The following is an 11,464-nucleotide window of genomic DNA, read 5'->3' as shown; positions in this document are numbered from 1 at the left end:
TATGCATGGGATAGAGAAGGTAGAGAAAGAAGTACTTTTCTCCCTTTCTCACAGTACGATAACTCATGGACATTCAGTGAAATTGCTGAGCAGTCAGGTTAGAACTGATAAAAGGAAGTACTTCTTCACCTAAAGGTTGATTAACCCATGGAATTCACAGTCACAGGAGGTGATGGCAGCTGCAAACATAGACATAGGGGATTGGATAAATATATGGAGCAGAGGTCCATCAGTGGCCTGTGACCTTACCTAGGAATCAGCCCCTGCCACCCGGCCATGTGGCTAAGAGGTGATTGAGCCTTGAGACAGAAAATATCTGGGCATTATGTATGCTCCCTGGAAGCTTTACAGATCTGTGAAGATTCCCTAGTGGTTGCAAGCCACCTGAACATTGATGCTGTAGAAGTGATGCCTGTTGTGGTAGACTTGAGGCTCCTCCTGGGGGGCTACCAGAGTGATGTGATTGCGGTCAACAGCCCCCACGACATTTGGGAACCCACCAATCATGCCAAAGCTGAGAACTCACTGTTGCTCAAGGACTATGATTTTCAATAAACCCCCATGTTTGCATTGAACTCTAATGAACTGTATTTGGACTGGCATCTGTGGCATGCCAGTTATGGGCATTTACCCCACGGACTTTTATAATGCTGGTTCAAGCCAGGCTCAGAGCACCCCTGCTTAGAGCCCTACACAACTGGTAGCTCCAAACTGGAGAGCCAGTTTGGTGTAGTGGTTAAGTGTGCGGACTCTTATCTGGGAGAACCGGGTTCGATTCCCCACTCCTCCACTTGCACCTGCTGGAATGGCCTTGGGTCAGCCATAGCTCTGGCAGAGGTTGTCCTTGAAAGGGCAGCTGCTGTGAGAGCCCTCTCCAGCCCCACCCACCTCACAGGGTGTCTGTTGTGGGGGAGGAAGATAAAGGAGATTGTGAGCCGCTCTGAGACTCTTCGGAGCGGAGGGCGGGATATAAATCCAATATCATCATCATCATCATCATCATCATCATCATCATCATCATCAGCTCCTGCTCACAGAGTCACAAAGGCTTCAGACCATGTTTCAATCCCAACTGCATAGCCATCACAAATAAACAACTGCCACCCTGTCTTCATGGAGGCAAGACCACTAGCAGACCAAGGGGAAGCCATGCTCCTGGAGGTTTTTCAAAAGGATAACATATTTTTCTGTGGCAGCCATGAAGGGTCTGTCTGTATACCACAACCTGCATTCCAATTCTCTTGCATAAGTTTTAGATATGTAAATACGAGCTACCCAGTCTAAGACAAAAGAGCATCTGCAGCGTTTGCCACCTATTCAGGAAATCACTTTTGTCAATAGATAATTGTTAGACCTATCTTTTGCCATCAGCCAGATTGTCACACATCTCTCCTCTTCCCAATTCCTTTGTTTTCCCTTTGTATCCCCAAGAAGTGTCACAATACCAATCATTAGACCCTAAATTGCCCAACATAGTTTTCTTTTTCTTGGTATATGATCCACTCAGAGAAGCAATTACCACTCTCTGGATGTCTTTTGTTCAATTTCCTGGGAACCATTAATCTGACAGGAAGTCCCATCGCGGGTTCCTGGCTCAGTTTATGAAGTTGACTATATAAGGCAGATCCTTCTATTTTTAGGTGTGATTCTTTCCAGATTTTTCCCTACCTTGCTTGAATGAGTCATCTCCATTCCTGATCAGTTTGGGCCCATTTTTGCTGATGATGCTGGTCACCTCACATGCCCCCTTTCACCATCTTCGCTGTTGAACTTTGGCTTCCCTCCAGGATAGGTAAAATATTACCCCACTATGATACCTCCTGCTAATGCAAACGTCCCTATCTTTTCATATCTATTTTTCTTAGGTCTGAATTGCGTGTATTGAATGTGTGTCTTTATCTTGTATGCTTGAAGTTTCTCCAATAAATATAATTTGTTTTAGTTGCAATCTCATCCTTGACTCTGGGACTCCTGGGAAATACTGACTCTGGTAGACACAGGTTAATGACCCTGTGCTATTTATGCTATCTTGCCAAATTGACTAAAATTCCCCAAGTTTACTTGGAAAAGGCATTTTGGCTAACTCCCCCTCATATGTTGGAAAGTGGACATGCTCATGGAGACACGTTAGCATGACATCCAGGAATGAATGGAGACAGCAGTTTGCTGATGACTGTGACACCTCAAGGACCTCAGCCACAATGCCCTGAAACAAGCCAGTAGCCAAGAACCTCAGGGAGATGAGCACCTTCTGCAATATGGGGATAGCGCATGGGCCCATCACCTGGCTGTGCAGATTTGGGCTCAGCTCCTCACATAGGGCTTGGATGGCTGCACTGTTTAGACAGAAGTGGTCTAGAGAGGTGCTGTTCTCCAGCTACAAAATGCTCAGCATCTCCCTGTACCTCCAAGCCCTACAGTGTTGCTTCCACCACCAAGCAACCCTGATGTACAGCTCTGGAAGGAAATGGATGTGGTGCACTCCCAGTGGGTGTGGAGGAGGTGGCATCATGATCTGCATTCCCATATTGGCCCTGTGGATGAGCATGGGTCATTTTTAGTGCACGAGGGGTGGGTGGGCTTGGATCATGACTAAACTCACAGGGGCATGGGGGGTGGGGTCACCTACCCTCATTTCTGCATGTTCTGCCACTGGTGCCTGAGAGGACATCCCATCTGTCAGATTCCATTCCATGGGAAAGCAGGGTGCGGCTGGCTCTGGTTAAGAAGTCTTTTCCAGCCAACTTGGATGGCCAACGGCAGCCAAGCTGGATGGAGGCAGAAAAGGCGCTGTTGTCTAGCATGGTGGTCCTTCAGATATTTGGGTCTTCTTTTCCACCATCAACTTAATTGGGCCTTTCATCAGAAAATGGCTTCTACAGCTGTAAGGAACCAACTGTCTGCAATCTTTTGATTCCATTTCTGCAGTGGGAACCAGTATGTCCCAGCTGCTTTACAGATCTTCCGGATGAAGAATATAAATAAACTTCTATATGGAATTCCAATTTGGATCCTGGCAGCAAATTCTGAAGTAGATTGTGTTGCAGCTACCTTTTTATATTGCATTCTGGGCCTTCTAAATATGATCAGACTTACTGCTATTTCTAATGAACTTGGCCTTCATCTATAGCCTGGACGGTTACCATTAAATACTGGTTGAGGCTCCATTTCTGGATTTGTCCTAATACGCCGTTATATGATTTATATAGTTCCAAATGGTACCTACATATCAGATCAAAAATTGTCTCTATTGGTATCGATTTAGAGTCTCTAATAAATTGTGAAGAGATTCAACTATTTTACATTATTCGTCAAAGAATTTGAGAGTCAGACTATTGTAGCAGCAATTAACCTGATATGTTCTCCATGGTTTTTTGGCTTGTTGCCCTCTGCCAGGCAAGGAGCTGCTTACATGCAAAATCTTACTAATCCCCAACACCATTGGGCTTTTATGCTTGCCAGATTGAATATTTTTCCATCATCTGTTCTTTCTGGCAGATTCCATAATACACTTTTCGAGAACAGATCGTGTAAATATTGTCTACTGGAACCAGATTCAGTTACCCGTATTCTTCTCTGTTGCCCCATGTTCTGTAAGATTCATCAGCAACTCCTTGATCCTGTTATTTCTAACCTCTCAGGCCCTCAGGAAAGAATTACCAAGTATTTACTTGCTGATAAATCTGCCAGTTTGACTGCAATAGTGGATGAATATTTGGCTATTGTACTGTATAAGGGTTATTCTATATCTAGGAAAAGGCAATGAGTATTTGATTAATTCTGTTTTTAGTATTTTTTTCTCTGTGACATTGTCTTAATTGCTTTTTCATTTTAGCTCCTATTTGTATTATTTATTTATTTATTATTTTATTATGCCATTAAAGGTCTTGAACTTGAATTACTTGACATCCCATCTGCCAGATTCCATTCCATGGGAAAGCAGGGTGGGGCTGGCTCTGCATGAGAAGTCTTTTCCAGCCATGCCCTGGCACCCCCACTTCCGCTGCCTGTGGGAGGAATGGTGGCAGGTACCTTTTTTTAAAATTTATCTATGACTTGTATCCCGCCCTTCCCACAAGTGGCTCAGGGCGGCTTCCAGCAATTGATCAACATAAAAATTAAACAATATTTAAATATATAAACCATTAAACATTTAAAACAGTTAAAACCTTAAAAACCAGTAAACATTCCAAATACATATAAAACAGAAGTCTGGCAAGCTACATTGAGTTCTCATCTTAGCTAGGTGTAGGCTAGCCGGAAGAGGGTCGTCTTACAGGCCCTGCGGAACTGAACAAGGTCCCGCAGGGCCCTCACCTCCTCCGGCAGCTGATTCCACCATGTAGGGACCATAACGGAGAAAGCCCTTTCTCTGGTGGATTTCAAGTGGGCTTCTTTTGGCCCAGGGATAGTGAGGAGATTTTGTGTTCCCGACCTCAGTACTCTCTGGGGAACATGAGGGGAGAGACGGTCCTTCAGGTAGGCAGGTCCCAGGCCATATAGGGCTTTAAAGGTAATAACCAGCACCTTGTACCGGACTTGGTATATCACTGGAAGCCAGTGCAGGGTCCGAAGACCCGGCCGAATGTGTCCCCACTTTGGGAGACCCAATAACAGCCGGGCCGCAGCATTCTGCACCAGCTGCAATTTCCGAGTTCGGGACAGGGGCAGCCCCATGTAGAGGGCATTGCAGTAGTCCAACCTCGAGGTGACCGTCGCATGGATCACTGTTGCTAGGTCGTCGCGCTCCAGGAAGGGGGCCAACTGCCTTGCCCGCCTAAGATGAAAAAACGTGGACTTGGCAGCGGCTGCTATCTGAGCCTCCATCTTTAGGGAAGGCTCCAATAGCACCCCCAAGCTCCTGACTCTGTCCGCCGCTGTCAGCGGCACACCGTCAAAAACTGTCTTCGCAGGATTTAGCCTCAGCCCACTCAGTCTGAGCCACTCAGCCACGACCTGTAGTGCCCGATCAAGATTTTCCGGGGTGCAGACCGGCTGGCCGTCCATCAGTAGATAGAGCTAGGTGTCATCAGCGTACTGGTGACACCCTAGCCTGTACCTTCGGGCAATCTGGGCAAGAGGTCGCATGTAGATGTTAAATAACATTGGGGAGAGAACTGCCCCCTGGGGCACACCACAATCGAGTGTGCACCTCTGGGATAGCTCCCCCCCAATTGCGACCCTTTGTCCCCGACCTTCCAGGAAAGAGGAAAGCCACTGTAAGGCCAACCCCTGAATCCCCACGTCGGCGAGGCGGCACGTCAGTAGCCGATGGTCGACCGTGTCGAATGCAGCCGACAGGTCTAACAGCATCAGCACCACTGAGCCACCCCGATCCAGATGCCGTTGAAGGTCATCCACTAGGGCAACCAACGCAGTCTCCGTCCCATGTCCTGGGCGAAAGCCGGACTGAAATGGCTAACTCGGATGGCCAACAGCAGCCAAACTGGATGGAGGCAGAAAAGGCACTGTTGTCTAGCATGGTGGTCAAGAATGTGTGGGTCCTGCTGGCCACCTTGAGAGCAGGTTGCGCAACTTCCCATCACAGAAGTTTCTGGCATATGGCAGCTGAACATGTATTGGCTGTGGGCCATGCAACACACATGGTGCAATCCACCCTGAAGTGCTGGAATGGCTTGTTTGGCCCCACCAAAAAATGGGTCCAGCAGCTTATGGCTCAGGCACTGTCAGAAGGCCTGAATGGAACAGTGGTCATGATGTGACTGCTCATCTCCTATGGTTGTGGCTGGCCACGGAGTGGAGGTACTTTGCAGTAAGTCACCCTGTGCTTCTCCCTGGTGTCTTCTTGGCTGCTCTGGGCCCCCTGGATTTATGAAAGAACTGACTGGTGAGTTGTGGGGGGGACACACCTTGATGGACACAACTGGCTAGGAATTTAGCCAGTTGCAGAGCCCACGACTGGGAACATCATATGCTAATTTGAGCTCCCAGCCACATGACCAACCAGATGACACATTGAGTGATGAGGGGATGGACACTGCTGCCACTGGTCTCTGTCTGACCATGGATGACAAGCCCCTGGATACCCTGCCAGGTGTGTGAGTGGGTATGGAGTGGAGGATGCTGGACACGGTCATGGGCACCCGCTGACTCCTGTCTGATTCCACGGGTAGATATTCAGTGACAATTGTGGGAAATGTGGTGGAAGACCTTTGCAGATTGTCCCCGAGGAGATGCTTGGCTATGGCAGCTTTACTCATTCATTGCATCCTAGACCTCCCCATGTCCCCACCCCATGTTCCAGTGGACAGGGATGCAGGAGCAGCACCTATGGCAGCCACAGAAGACAGTCTCTCATCCCCTTCCCTCCCTGGGGAGCCTCTATTTTCTGGTGGAGGGGGTGGGTGGGAGCTCTGGCTGGACAGGACGGGGCAGATGGGCATGTGGATGGTTGCAAGCCAGGTCCCAAGGCTCAGGGTTCATGGCTGGATCAAAGAATCCTGTCCATCCTGTCCTCCATGTGGGTGGTCATTGAGAGAGAGTACCTGGAGAATCACTGAGAGTGTCAAGAGGCAATAGCTGTGGCCCAACAGTTGATGGAGGAGATGTTAGGAATGGTTCTGATGGCTGCCATGCACTTTCCAGTTGCTAACCATGGTGAGGCAGTCAGTGGAGTGGTGAGAGATGGTCAAGTGGCTACATCGACCAATCACTGTCAGCTGGGTGACCAGCTGCTCTGCCTAGTGGTGAGCTTTTGCACCCCCGGTGGGTGAGGCATGTGTGTGGACTGTGCTGTGGCTGCTGACCAGGACATTGCGCTCACCTGTGATTGGATGGGGGTTGCCAGGATCTCAGGAATACATGCCTGGACTTGGACCCAATTCCTGTCCCCTTTCTGGGGCGGTACACATGTGTTTGGGGGAGTTGTGGTGACCTTCTGATGGCTCTTGCTTCAATAAAGTTTGTGTCTGGATGCTGCTCATTGTGTGTCTCTGGCTGACTGTGGCGGGGGGTGGGGTGGGGTGCAAACCCATGTGGGGAGTTGTGGTGCAAGCAGCTGGGGGGGTGGACTTGGGCCAGATGCTTCCCCTCAGCCTGGATGACCTCATGAGGTTGTTGTGCTCATGGAATGGAGAGGAGGGGACTGATGCAACTTGAGGGGGGGGGGAGTTGCAACTGGAATGGGTGCATGGCTGAGGCCCCTGACTCTGTGTCTTCTCCAGGACAGGGTTTCTATTGCAACCGAGGGCCATCTACACACATAGCAGAGAGCCGCAATGAGTCATGGTGGTCCCCTGAATCAATGTTGGGGGGAGCCATTGCAGGGGGCTCTCAGAGTATTTGCCGAGAACTTTTCCATGGAATGTGTTGGCGTGTCAGTGGCCTGGGTATCTGCCTGTAGGTGGGGTGGGACAGGTGATCAGCATCTCCAGAGCTACACTCTCTCCCCACCCCAACTGTCACATGCTACACCATCTGTTCCAGGACTGGCCAATCCCATTGGTCTGCATTGCCCCTCCCTTCCTGCCACCCCCACCTTGCCAGAACACTCGGAGTCCACTCTCCAGCAGAATTGTCATGGTGATGGTCTCACACGCAGCCAGCTCCGCTTTCTCCCCCTCTCCACCCTAGTGTAACTTGGCCCTAAGGGAGCCAACTAGTGCTGCCTGAGTTACATGGTGACTGGGTGCTTGGGCCCACCTAGATGTAACTCAGGATTGCTCTGTTGTATGAACTATGATGTATGAAGAAATCATGAAGCAATTGCACTTCAGCATGGTTCCACACTGCATTCAGAAGAAATCTGCCAATTGAAGTATTTATGATTCTGGAGAAAGTGCTAATTGCTGCTAAAGAAGCATTGATATATATTGCATATGTATTTATACATATTGAAATGTGCTGAAACTGGAATGGAAAGTAGAAATGAGAACTTCAGGAAGAGCTTAAATACTTTCTTCCCCCACCCCTTGTCACTTTGAAATACTGTATATTAATTTTTCAGGGAGTAAAATTATCTGATATTAACATTAATGAATTCTTAATACTTCCATAAAACAAATACAATTCAGCAACACTATCTAACTTTCTAAAATTGCTTTTTGTTACTGTAAAATGTTTACAGCTACAGTTCTTTTTCAATGTTTACTTTGAGAAGACCGTCTTTCATTGTTATATCCATGAAGCACTACTGTTAATTGATCTAATCTGAGCACTGAAAATATGTTCTTTGACCTTAAAATGTGTTGGTAGAGTAACACAGCAATGGTGCACAACCTGATTAAAGAGTAGATAAAGGTTTATTTAGAAATTAATATACTTGAGTGTTAAAACAATTTTATTGGTAACATATGGTAATAAATCTATATCTATATCTTACAACTTAAAAAAATGTATCTACCCCATATATTACTTTCCACCCACCCCTCCCCCATTACTTGACCCCCGCCAGTGTTATTTACTTAAAAAAACAAATATTAAAGGTACCCTTAACTATTAAAACAAAAATTTATATTCTTCTTTTTAAAACTTAATCATTATCAAAAATTGTCCAGTGTTCTTTTATTTTCCACTCTTTTTCTACATATCTTCTAAACTTTTTCCATTCCATCTTAAAAGCTTCTAAATCATAGTCTCTTACTATTCTTGTTAATTTGTCCATTTCATTCCATGTCATAACTTTTATAATCCCATCCCATTTTGGTATTTTTTCTTGCTTCCACAACTGCATAGAAATTAATATACTTGATAGGAAAGAGGACAGACAGAGATAGGTTCCTAACTACATCTTTAGCTGAGAGAGAGCGGGTAAGACTGCGTGTGGCACTTCTGTGAAGAAGAGGGAAATTGCCCTGGGACTAGCAGTCTGGAGACAGACAAGGAATTACATTTAAAATGAGAGAAGATGCTGACCTATCTTGTCTTCTTGCTGCCCCCTGCAGGGTCTTCTTTTCTTCTTCTTTGTATACAAAACATTGCCTTTTCTGACAAAGTGAAGATTTAATCATTTCTAAATTCAGTCACTATGACAAGAATGGAATTTAGAAACTTATGTGCACCTTGAAACTACTGACTGGTCCAATGAAAGATATCATTTGACCACATATTCATTTCATGACGTATTATTACTTGAGCTGGCTTTTACACACCCTATTATGGTGTTTCCATGGATAATAACGAGAAAATGTAGGTGTGCACATATACCAAGAAGCACTGAATCTCATCATTCCAGTTTGATGTAGTGGTTAAGTGCATGGACTCTTACTGGGAGAACCGGGGTTTGATTCCTACTCCACATGCACCTGCTGAGGTACCTTGGGTCAATCACAGTTCTCTCTCGGTGTTTGTTATGGAGAGAGGAAGAAAAGGAGATTGTAAGCTGCTCTGAGTGAAGGGCAGGGTATAAATCCAGTCTCTTCTTCCTTAGTAAAACTACCAGCAAAGTAAGCCAAATTGTCAAAAGCTGTGAATTGCTCATTCCCTTAAACAAAAAAAAGGCACAGGGTGAAGCCCTAACAGTGACCTCCAAAGAGGAAGTACTTTTTTTGCTTGTTTTTAAAAATGTGACACAACTCATTAAAATCCACACATTGGCTCCTCATCAGATCCGCTTGCTGCAAAAATCCTGCTTTCTTGCTTCCTTACACTGACGATTAATGCAAAGAAGCAGTGCTAACATTCTGAACGATCTGCAGTGCAAGCAGTGCACTTTGGAATTCAGTCGTTCTAGATTTTTTTTAGCACAGCATCTTTGTATTGCATGTCCCAAATCCAACATGTGAAAGAGAAAGAAATTGTCAGTCTCTATACAGTGGGAGTTCTGTTTAGTAAAGCTGCAGACTCTTAGTGGTGTGATTAATGTATTCAGGTGTTCACACATTTTCAAAAAGTTAATTAAGGACACTGGCTGCTACATCTTAATTTCAAATAAATGACAAATTGCTAGAAACTGTAAAACTGTAAGGTCTTCTACTGTTATTTGTATCCAACAGTAGCTTTACATCGTGTTTAAATCTGTGTGTGTGGAGGGACACTCATTCACTTGCAGCATTAAACAGTATATCTAAGGCCAGGCCTCATATTCAGTGGGAACTCACAGAAGCACAGCTCCCAAACCTTTCTGAGAGTTCCACCGCCTCCTTCTGAGAGTTCCACCTCCTTGTCCATTGAATCGTATGTGCAGCTGCATAACAATCCCTGGATGAGCTCCACCACCTATTTTTCTACAAAATAACCCCTGTCTAAGACAAAAGCATTATAGGAATAAAATTGTCCAGGGCTAGACATTATGCTTATAATATTAAATATTGTTAGAATTTATTTCTGTGATTCCTACCCTAGTCCTTTACTATTTTCTTTATCCTCCAGCATTTCCTGCCTAGGGACTAGGCTACAGCAGTTAGGAAGGGAACCAAGGAGGGGATGGGAGTCACATTTTCAATCTCTGATTGAGGACTTGACAATTCAGCTGACTTGACTGTATGGGCTACCAAAAGCACATGTAAAATAGGCTACATAAGGGATAAAACACAGATGATTAATCATTGTTTTCACATATCTTATACAGTGGAGCCAAAGAAATGACAAAGCACAAGTTTTCCTCCTATGTGAGTAAAATGTTTATCTTTTGCAAAAAGCATGTTGTCTACACAAAGTAGAACAGGAGTTCTCAACTTTTTGCAGCCTGTGGGCACCTTTGGAATTTTGGCACAGCATGGTGGGTACAGACATAAAAATGGCTGCTGTAGGAATCAATGCCAGCTACAAAAAGGCTGCCACAGCTTACCTTAGAGTTGACAGCCTCCAGGTGGGGCCTGAAGATCTCCTGCTTTTACAACTGATCTCCAGCTGGCAGAGAACAGTTCCCCTGGAGAAAATGGCTGCTTTGAAGGATGGATTCTATGGCATTGTACCATGCTGAGGCCCCTCCCCTCCCCAAACCCTGCCCTCTCCAGCTCCACCCCCCCCCCAAAGTCTCCAGGTACTCTCCAACACAGACCTAGCAATCCTAGCTTACCTTTAGTCACACAGTGAAGATCCTTATACTGTGATGGCAGCACAGCTTGTGCTGTGATAGAATTTTAAAATTTCTGTACAGCCAATCAGATCTCCATGGATAAATTGTAAGTCTTATTGGGCAAAAACCTGACCCTGACCACTGTCTAAAAACACTTGGTGGACACCAGGAAAGGTGTTGGTGGGTGTCATGGCATCTACAAGCATCATGTTGGGGACTCCTGGTGTAGAAGATCAACACAGGCACTAAAATCCATAAAAAGAACAGTAATGGAATGCCCTGTTCAATTTCCTTTATGCTTGTAAAACAGATAGTTAACAAATTGTCTTAATAAAGAATCAGGTACACAAGCATTAAACAAAATAATTTAAACTGTACAAAAATGTCTTTTTTGAACCTACAAACTAATGTTCTGGTTTGGAAACAATTCAGTAACTTATGACACATCTGCAATTTCTGAATTTTAGTATAGGAATTGTGAAAAAC

The sequence above is a fragment of the Heteronotia binoei genome, chromosome 3 (assembly GCF_032191835.1).
Source record: "Heteronotia binoei isolate CCM8104 ecotype False Entrance Well chromosome 3, APGP_CSIRO_Hbin_v1, whole genome shotgun sequence".
NCBI lineage: Eukaryota > Metazoa > Chordata > Lepidosauria > Squamata > Gekkonidae > Heteronotia > Heteronotia binoei.
Note: the sequence above shows the minus strand (reverse complement) of the source record.